The sequence below is a fragment of the Leopardus geoffroyi genome, chromosome D2 (assembly GCF_018350155.1).
Source record: "Leopardus geoffroyi isolate Oge1 chromosome D2, O.geoffroyi_Oge1_pat1.0, whole genome shotgun sequence".
Taxonomy (NCBI): domain Eukaryota; kingdom Metazoa; phylum Chordata; class Mammalia; order Carnivora; family Felidae; genus Leopardus; species Leopardus geoffroyi.
The window spans coordinates 43612658-43623321 of NC_059334.1; the positions used below are offsets into that span (position 1 = coordinate 43612658).

General features: G+C 47.4%; 1 long non-coding RNA gene across 1 annotated transcript; it reads right to left on the reverse strand.

Moving 5' to 3' along the window:
• Positions 1-364: 364 nt before the first annotated feature.
• Positions 365-10151, reverse strand: LOC123577502. The gene is made up of 3 exons (XR_006701883.1): positions 10029-10151; positions 3660-3876; positions 365-2373 (listed from the first exon to the last, which is right to left on the reverse strand). It is a non-coding gene; the product is annotated as an uncharacterized LOC123577502 (long non-coding RNA).
• Between the last annotated feature and the right edge of the window lie 513 nt (positions 10152-10664).

Consider the following 10664-nt stretch of genomic DNA (forward strand, 5'->3'; position numbering starts at 1 on the left):
CCTTTTAGTTTTATTGATTGTTTCCTTCACTGTGCAGAAGGTTTTCTTTTTGATGTAATCCCAATAGTTTAGTTTTGCTTTTATTTCCCTTGCCTCAAGAGACATAGCTAGAAAAAAGTTGCTACGCTTGATGTCAGAAATCTTATTGCCTGTGCTCTTTTCTAGGATTTTTATGGGTTCTGGTTTCATATTTAGGTCTCTAATCCATTTTAAATTTATTTTTTGTGATATGGTATGAGAGAGTGTCCAGTTTCATTCTTTTGCATGTAGCTGACCAGTTTTCCCAACACCAGTTATTGAAGAGACTGTCTTTTTCCCATTGGCTATTCTTTCCTACTTTGTTAAAGATTAATTGGCCATATAATTGTGGGTTTATTTCTGGGTTTTCTATTCTGTTCTATTGATCTTTATGTCTATTTTTGTGCCGGTACCATACTGTTTTGATTACTACAGCTTTGCCTCATTTCTTGCAGAATAGCTCCCTCTATAGTCTGTCTGACAAATAAGACTGCCAGCTTCTTCCAGGTTCATAGTCACAGGCTAGGGCCTCCAGGGATGGGAGTAACCTTCTCTGGTTCCCAATGGCAAGTCTGCAGGCATGGGAGGACTGTGAAAGGCTGAAGTTCCTCGTTTAAAGACCAGAGCTGAATAAATATGTGGCTCTTATTCCAGGCTGGATTTCCAGGGCAGCGTAGGGGGCAGGGTGGCAGAATGCCTGCCACCCCCTCCCCCTCCTTGCTCCATGGATGTCCTGCTTTGGCTCTGTCTCCTGTGTGGCTACAGTCTCCCATCTAACGGCAGGTCTGCTCCTGGCTCCTCTGCCAGAAGGAGCTCCTACCTCCTCGGCTCTGCAGGCAGGACTGACAGTGCAGTTCTAACCACCTTACCTCCTGCCAGACGCCTCACACGCTCTCATTTGTGTGTCTGCTCCTTTGCTCATGCCGCTGCCTTTGCACAAAACGCTCACCTAGCTCTCTTCTGTCTGATCACCCCTCATCTATCAGGCATCCAGCCCGGACCCCCTGTTCCTGGCCAGCCTTTCCCAGACTTAGGATCTGCCACTCACCCAGCCACCCCCTGGAAGTGGCATCGACCCTCCTGCTAATCCAGGGTGTTGTCTGGAGTCTCTCCCAGTGGAACTGACCCCTCCAGGCAGGGACTACTCAACTTCCCCCTCAGGAAGCCCTGATTAAATGCACGTCCAAGGAAGAAGGGCGTGGACAGAAGCAGTTGCTGAAGCCTCCTATGTGGTCCTGGGTGACAGCAATGAGAGGGAGGCAATAGTTCCTTTTACATTCTGGGTTCCTGGGTGTCTTTCTGGTTCTCACTGTCTTATGAGAAGTCTGCACACATAGCGACACAGGGCTAGGGGAGTTTTCTGAGGCCCCCAGAATAGAAGTTGTCACCCGACAGGCTCTCGTCTTGGGCAGTCAGGGCAGGGTGTCTGGTTTGGGGCTGCAGGGCTGAAGATGCAGACCGGCTGGGGAGGGACGGGCTGGATTCAGGCTGCAGCCTGTGCCTTCTCCAGGGGATATTCAGGTGAAGCGAGAAAGGAGAACAGGAGGGAGGAGAAATCAAACCCAGATGCCCACCCCCGCGGAAGGGCCTGTTTTCCCAGGCGCAGCTGCCTGCTGGGAGGCTCTGGCAGGCTCCGCACATGGAACCGCTCCAGCCTGGGCCTTGGAAGTGCCTGGGAAAAGGATGTCACACAGTTCTCAAGCCACAGTCAGGTGTTAAATATTCTACCTTCCTCCTCTCCCCATTGTAGAGCCATGCATGTCTATTGTGGAAAATTGTGAGATATGGTAAAGTCAGAAGAAGAAGAAATAGGCACCCGTAAGTCCATCATTTAGAAATAACCACTGTTAGCATTTGGTGACTTTCCTTTCTGGCTTTTCCTCTATGAATTTTTTTTTTCTATTGGTGATCTCATGCTATGAATACAGATATTTGTCTATTATTATTAGTTTTATATACAAGCATTTCTTTTCATGGCCATAAAAACACTCTAAATATACTTTTTAAGGGCTCCATAGTATTCTGTTGCTGGATGACTCACAATTCGCTGAATGATTTCAGGCCAGGATTTTAAGAGTATGTTTTCAGCACTGTGGAGAAAGGGCAGCAGCCACACTCGGCGGCAGAGTCAGGCTTGGGGCACTGCAGAGGTTGTGTAGAGGCCAGGACCTGGGTCCAGGCGCCCTCTGGTCACAGCCTAGTTGTGACGGAGAACGACAACTCCAAAAGCTGACACAGAGGAAAAGGCGCAATCCCGTGTCGCAGGAAGAGGTCGATTTTGCATTCTGTTTTTCACTTACTCGTTGCAGGACTTTAGATAAGTTATCCAACCCTGCCAGGCTTCAGTTTTCTCATCTGAAAAATGAGGTGGTAAATGACTCATTCAAATGACTGTATAGAATATAAAGAAAACATACAATAGGCAACATGGGGAACCCATAATATTTAAATATATAAAAATTAAATGAGACTGTAATAGGTCATGTACGACACACTTCCATTCTATACAACATGGGATATGGAAATACTAGACTCTAGGAAACAGGCACGGCTTAATTAAGGGCGAGAATGTGTGAAATCCTCAACAGTGTCTGGCATAGGAAACAAGTGCTAATACTTGTTGGAAGGAGATGCAGGCATGTGTTCAGTTCTAGTCATCAGTTTAATGAACTAGATTTAACAGCAGAGGCAGGGCAGTCAGTGAGCCTAGCAACGACTGACCTCTTCTGGACGCTTCTGTGCAGAGCGAAACCAAGCTCTCAGAGGCCCCGTTGAGCAGGGGAGGATCTGAGGGTCCTTCCCAGCTTCCTCAAGCCCTTGACCTCCTGCTTGATTCCCTGACTGCTCGAAAAGATGGAAACCCAGGTTTGGGTGTTATTGTTGGCTCTCTGAATTAATTGCCAGAAAAGCTTTGTAGGAAGTGTTAGCCTGAGCCTCAGTGACCGAGGTGTGGAGTTGCCCTGGCACACACTGGAGGGACTATCTGGAAAACCAACAATATCTCCTGAGGTTCTCAGCATAATGTTGGGCATTCAGGGATGCAGTGACATTCCACTGGAGAGGTGGGTATATGGGGACAGCTGGGCTTTGTTCAGACCTTCCGGTAGCCCAATCTCTGGTCCCCGTGGTTGACACTGTTTAGAGGTGTGCCCTGAATTAGAGCTTTGTCACCTATGGACGGTATGTCCTTTGGTAGTGCAACCAATCCTTTGTGTAAAATGGATGAGATAACACGTGGGTGCAAGGCAGGGGTGAGGACTGGATAAAATAGCATGTGTAGCACGTCTGGCACAGCCCGCTCTCTTCCCACCTCCTCCTGTCTCTCCCAGGAGACACTCCTGCCTCATCATCACTATGCTTACACACTGACACACATGTGGACACGTGTGCCACAGCACATACGCATTCAAGGGACACACATGGTCCCATGTCCACATGCATGCATGCGCTCAGACACACACATACTTATGCACACACACACGCAGCCATACACACACGCTCACACAATACCACATTCACACAATGCACATCTGAACACACACATGCAAGCTGTAGTCTGCCCGCATCGATCTGTTCACTTCCTCATGCATGTGGTGGTGCATTTTCCCATCTGTGTGCCTTTGAAGGGATGCTTCTCTCACCGAGAAAATATCTTTGGCTCTTCACCCTGTACACTCCTCCTCATCTTGTATGATCCATGTCAAATGTCGCAGCTTCTGTGAAGCATTTCCTGGCTTTCCTAGACAGAACCATTAGCTCCTTCTTCATTTCCTTGGGAACTGTGAGCAGCCGAGGGAGCATGTCATACTCTTTGGATCCTCCACATCTGACATGGACTTGGCTCTCCCGAAATGATTGCTGAATAATGAAAAGGTGGGTTTGAACCTTAATCTGTCCAGTTCCTCAGTCTGGGATCCCCTTAAAGAGGTCTGGGGGCCAACTGCCAGGAAGAAGTGCAGTTCAGAAGCAGTTGGAAGGACAGCTAGCTTGCAGGCTGCAGACTCAAAGGCTGCTACGGGTGGCAGGAGAGCAGGAGAGACGGAAGAAAGACACTCTGTGCCCAGAATACCATCAGCCTAGCCTTGCCTGGGGCCAGGGGCACCGTGTGGGGTAGGGGAGATGGGTGAGGGAGGAAGAGGGGGCAGGAGGGAGGGGGGCAGGGGAGAGTGGGAGGGGGAGAAAGAGAAAGGGAGAAAGGGAGAACCGGTTGGAAGTGTGTTGGGTGTACCTCCATAAATAAAGGGATGACAGAGGAAGACCGTCCCCTGTAGGTGGAGGAAACTGGCAGGTGACCCTGTCAGGCAGGGAAGGGTAGAGTGAAAAACTGGAAAGTCACATTAGAGGTTCTTAAATTTTTTGGTCTCAGGCTCTCTTCATGCTCATAAAAATTAATGGCAATCGCAAAAAATTTTAGTTTCTGTGGGTTATATCAACAACATTTATGATATTATAAATCAGAAATGAGAAATTATATATACCCTTATTCGTGAACTTATTAAAAATAAAACAAGCTGTGAACATAATGACATTTAAAATACCTATATTTCCTAATGCAAAAACTTAGAACAAAAAATGAGAAGAGTGGCATTGTTTTCTATCTTTGCAACTTTCTCTGATGTCAAGCTGGAGAGAAGACCGCTGGGTTTCTCATCTCTACTTTTGCATTCAGTCGAGGAGATCAATAGAATCAAGCTCACATCTTCATTTTCATCATTCATTTGACAATCATTTCAGAAGCTCCACTCAATGTGTGGCTACATCACACATCTGGTTGCCTTTAGGAAGTTCCTCTGTATGCTCAGGCAGGAATGAGAGTAAAGAAACCGACTATACCTTAGTATGAATAAGGAAACAGTTTGGACTTCGCGGACTGGGTCTGTGGGAACTCCCAGTACCATGCTTTGAGAAGTATTGGATGAAATCATATAAAAGTCCTGGTGTTCACTTGTTTCCTTTTTCTTTAAAATTTTTTTTAAGTTTATTTATTTACTTTTGAGAGAGAGAGCATCAGCAGGGGAAGGGATGAGAGAGAGAGAGAGAGAGAGAGAGAGAGAGAGAGAGGATCCCAAGCATGCTCTGCACTGTGTGCATGGAGCCCAATGCAGGGCTCGAACTCACTAACTGCAAGATCATGACCTGAGCCGAAACCAAGAGTTGGACGCTTAACTGACTGAGCCACCCAAGTGCCCCAACTGTTTACTTTTTCAAGTGGAGTTTTACCATATGTCTTAGTGTGATAGAGGGACAGGAAGAGCCGCCAACACCTCCTGAGCTTGGCTGCTCCCTGCCTGTGGGCCTCGTGGAACTTTGGGCATGGCAAGCATCTGGCCGCATGGCGATGGGAGGTGGAGAGCAGCAGGGGGAAAGGTCAGGGCCCTGAGTGGGCAGCAGGAGATGAGCTTGAACCCTGAGGTCCAGGCGGGGCTGTGCATCCTTGGGTGAGCCCCTGCCCCTACAATAGATCTCGCTTCTCTGGTCTGGAGCATGAGGTTGGGTAGATTGCCAAGGTCCTTCTGGTGTCATGGATGCTGAGTCTCTGATCCTGAGTCTTACATGATTCCCTGGCCTACCGCTGTGGAGAGGAGCTTCCCCGTGCAGGAGACTGACCCTCAGCAGTGAGGGCCGGTGGGCAGCTTCCTGACCCCACAGTTCAGAGGCTTCATATAATAACTTGCATGGTTCTCTCTTTCATTACAAGGTAGTACAAATTCATTAAAATAGAAAGATAAGAAAAGCACAAAAAGCACATGCAGTCCTTTCCCTGGAGATCAACCACTGCTAACATTATGCTGAGTATCTATTCAGTTGTTTGTCTATGCATATAGTTCATGCTTTATCTTTGCTGCATTATTTCTTCTTAAGTACAACTTTATCATGTGATTTCCAGCAATCTAATAGAGATTGAACTCTTTATTCTGGCATTCAGAGCTCTCTCTTTTCAGACTTGTCTTCTGCTCTTTTTCTGTCTGTGTCCTCCCACTTTTGCCTCTCCTCGAATACACCATGAGCATGTCCCCTCCACACTTAGTACTCCATCTCTAAATTGAATCTATTCTGCAAGACTCAGACTTGCTCATTCCTCACCTTGCTTCCTTGATGACTCTAAAGTATTCTTCAAGAATCTGACCCAGTGTCACTTATGAAGTCTTACCTTAGCCTCAGGCTGTTTGTCCCTCCCTTCTCTGAGCTCCCACAGCTATCGTACAGGCCTTAATTGGCACTTTTCTCACTGGGTTGTAATTGTTTTCATGCCTCTTATTACCACCTGGTTCTGGAGTATTGCACACTGATTATTTGTTGACTGGGTGGGAACCCCTGTGTATGGCAGGTCTGAGGCTATTGTGGACTCTATCACCCAGTGTGTGTATGTTGTGGGTTACTTGGGTGTCCTGCTGGACCGTGAACCTGCTGCAGGCAGGGTGCTCACAGGATTGTTCCACTCCCACCTGTAGGGCTGAGAAGGGCTCCTCTTGGTGAGCCTGGGGCGGCTTTGGCGGCAGGCAGAATTTCTGACCACAAGATGGCAGTGTTGTTTCAGTTACTGGGGAATGGCCAGGGCCGTGACTCCCACCCTGGCCTGGTAATGGCAATGCTGGAGGAACTGAGTTCCCTTCCCAAGCTTTGGCCTGATCTGGAGTAAAGTGAACTATCGTCTGAAGGTGGAAGTCTGTCAAGGGGAAGGCACTATACAGGGGCAAGCTAGTGAGTGGTCTCGGGCTGCGTTTGATGTGGGAGATGGGTTAGTGAAGTTGGAACAGAGGTAGAAGGCCACCTATTATCCTGCCCTGTGTACAGTTGAGAGCAGTATAGGGTCAGAAAGGGTCATTCAGTGACTTGGCAGAGCTAGATTTAAACAAAATGTGAGTGCATGTGTATACTCTTGCCCCGTCTTCAAATCTGGAAGGCAGCAGAGAAGGAGCTCCCGGAATTCACTGAATCTACAGAGACAACTTGTATTTTGCTGGGAGCTCAAGGGGCCGATGGGCTCAGCCCTGAGCTTGAGTGACACACAGAGTCAGTGTGTCCCAGGGGGCTGCCCTGAGCAGTCTCCCTACCACTGGCTGGTAGATGAAGGAGCTTTTGAGTTTTACCTTTAGCCTGGAATATGGAAAGGGTACTGGGCAGCAAATCAGGAGGGCTGGCTCTGTCCTGTCTCTGTTCCCTGATGCTTAAAAACTTTGGTGAGGGGCATTTAGGTGGCTCAGTCGGTTAAGCATCTGACTTTGGCTCAGGTCATGATCTCACGGTTCATGGGTTTGAGTCCCACATTGGGTGAGCTCAAGCCCCCCTTTGGGTGAGTACAGCCCTGCTTCTGGTCAAAACATGAGCCTCGCATTGGGCGTACCCCTTTTCTCATTCTCTCCTCTCTCTCTCTCTCTTTCTGACTCGTGGGATTCTCTCTCTCTCTCTCTCCCAGCACCCCAAGCACTTCTTCCCTTTCTCTCTCAAAAGCAAAAACAAAAACAAAAACAACTTTGGTGAGACACCTGCTTCTTCAAGCCTCTAAGCCTCGGACTTGCTTCCCCCACCCCCACCCCCCACCCAGCTCCCAGCTCCCTAGAGGAGCTGCCTGCCCTTCAGGCACTTCAGGCTGCTAACATTGCCAGTGATTAGACAGCCGCCTTCCCACTGTCTCTTCTCACACTGCCTAGATACAAATATTTTAGAGGCCAAAAGCAATATGTTTTCTAATTGATGTTCTGCTATTCAGTAAATAGTAGGTAAAGTTAGGATTATTCCAAAGCTATTTCAAAAGGTATTCTTATTTTGGATGGAAAAAAGTAATTTCCAGTAAATCTGTTAATTTATCTTGACTTCATTCTCTTGCTAACATTTGACGACCTGGATGTTCTCCCTAGGCCCTTCCAATTCCATTCTGGATCTTAATGAGAAGCTTTCTAGAAAGCCCAGCACCTCCAGGTCTTAACAAATCCTGTGATTTTGTGCAGCCACTGTTGAAAATATCTTCATAATAAAATCCAAGCTGATTGTGTTATTTAATATCTTTTAAAGGCATCGCAGATTACTTATTGATTTTTAAAATTAAAATTAAGAGGAAAAAGAAACCCACACAATTGTTTGTAATTCACCAGATGTTAGGACCTGGGATCCGCTGAAGCAAGAGTCTCGTTTTAAAATGTTGAAAACATATTTCAATGCAAAATCAATAAAATACATGACAGTAATGAAAAGATGAATAATGATCAGAAACAGCCCTTTAACCCCTGAGTCAATGTTATACAAAAGCAGTGAAAGCATCCAAAATTTTACTTGCCCATAAGGTTAGGGCTGGGATTGGGAATGGGTAGGACAGGGATGGCCAAAGGAAGATGGAATACCTTCCGTGCTAGGCACTGTGCTGGGCCCTCGGGGCACCCAACTCCTTATGATGTTTGACGTGGCACTATCTGGTCTTATCTCTATTGCTGCTGGAGTAACTCATATTATTATCATTCCCATTTTTCAAATGCTCTCCTGTAACCCATTTGATTCTTACAGTAGCCTATGAAGACATAGCTATACTATTATCAGTATTTCCACTCCACAGAGGGGGAAACTGCAGCTCGGAGAAGTTAAGTAACTTGTTTAAGTTTGCACAGCTATTAAGCAATGGGCCAGGACTTGAACCTGGGGAGTCCAGTTCTATATATGTTACACACCACTCTCCTATGCTGAATAGTATGAGTTGATCACCTCTGTGGAAGAAAAGTCCCCATCCGATCCACCATTTGGAGTACAACCAAGTACATACTTGGGTTCTGAGGAGTGGAGATTTCCCAGAAGCATTTCTGTTTTCTACCAGGTTCCTAATGCTTGAGGAGGAGCTGTGTTACTCTGTTCATATGAGGTAAATAGATTCTGGCCTGAAAAAGTGACAGGGCAAAGATTGAAATGAACTTGGTGGGTCCTCTGAATGCAAGATGGCACGTGTGGCAGGAGTGCAGAGGTGAGGGACTGAACTGAAGGAGCAGTAGGAAGGCAGGGTATATGTGGTCCTATGGTTGGGATTCTTTTCAGAGCGTGATGCTGTTTAATCTGGGAAATGACATGACCTGATTTCTGTTTTCCAGCTTATCATTTTGACTGTTGTGTGGAGTGTGGATTATGGAATACAGCAAGAGAAGACCTAATGGGGTTGATGTGGGTGGTCTTGGGGAAGACTATTGTGTTATTTCCTGTGGGAGATAAGGAGCCTACACCACAGTGTTAGCATGACCAGATTCTTAGTTTTGAAACTTCACTTTGGTACCTGAGGGTGGAGGCCTAGGGAGGAGCGAGGCTGGAGTTAAGGAATTACTTAGGAGTTCAGAGGGTGACTTCACAGTAAGTGTGGGGAGAAAGGAATAGATTAGAATGATATTTGGGGCGTTAAAGGAAATAATTCACAAGCTGCTCCTATGGACACTTTTGTTATCAGAGGGAGCCTCATTTCTATAGGCAAAGCCGAGCCACAGGTGTGACTAACCTCTCTTCCAGACCTGGTTCTCCCTGGTTCTTCCCTCTCTCTGTCCAGTCTGCCTGCCCCTCTGTGTCGAGTGGAAGGTACCCTCAAGGGAATACGAGGGGAGGTTGGGTCAGCACCCCATTAGAGGACACCCTTTCTGCTATTCCAGGCCTCTCCTGAGGCCTTGGAGGGCCATGCAGAGGTTAAGGCACAGTTTGGCAAGAACTTATCCCCGTGTAATGATCTTACAGGCACTTCCTATGGTAGCGGTGGCTGAATGTGTTGGGTAACCCATGAGTGATAACGGAGAAGAGGGGCCCAGACATTTTAAGTCCATTCCTCCTGGAGCCATGCTGTTTTAGGGCCCCACGGTCAATCAACAGTGGGGTGAGCATTCTCTTCCAGGTCTCTGTCTCTCAAGCCCATGCTTCACCACCACTCCGACCAGAAGACCGGGACCAAGCCCTCCATGGGGAGAAGTGGGGGTGGCTGCTTACAATTCCATTTTGCAGTAAACGGTCAACCCTGAAGTCCCAGGGGCTCATTCAGGCAGGTTCCCGCATACCTCCTCCTTGAGTTTTCCTTCTGATGGGAGTTTTCAAACATGAGTCTTAGGTCAGGAAGTGCTATTTCCCCATTCCAGAGCAAGATGAGCATGCCGTGGTGAGCTCAGCAGCTCTCTGCAGGCATGAAAATGCCAGGACTTGAGAAGCACAGGAGAGCCTGGAACAGTTCTAATAAGTAACAAGGAAAATTAATTGTTAATTTCCAAGTTCGAGTCTCTCTGGGTAATCACTCACAGTGTTACAACCTCCAAGATCAAAGGGTGACTCTTTGGATCTGGGTTGCAAACTAGTTACTGCACTTTGCAAGCTAACCGACTACTTCCCAGTCCTGTCGTGAGATGGGGCAGGTGTGCCAGGACACCTGGCCGCAGAAGAATGACACACAAGGCCAGTAAGGCAAGAGGCACAGCTTTAAAACTGATTGGTGGGGAGAAGGAGGGTTTGAAAGTGACATGGGACACCATCACTGAGCACAGAAAAATCCCAAGAAGCGAGGCGGCTTTCAGGAACATTGAGCGTGGAAGCTGTTGTCTTATATCAGAGGTGGCGCGTCAACAGCCCTGGTCCTCTACCCCGATGTAGCAGCCAAGAGGAGAAGGTGTTCTGTCTCTGGTATTTGCAGAGTGATTTGGAAG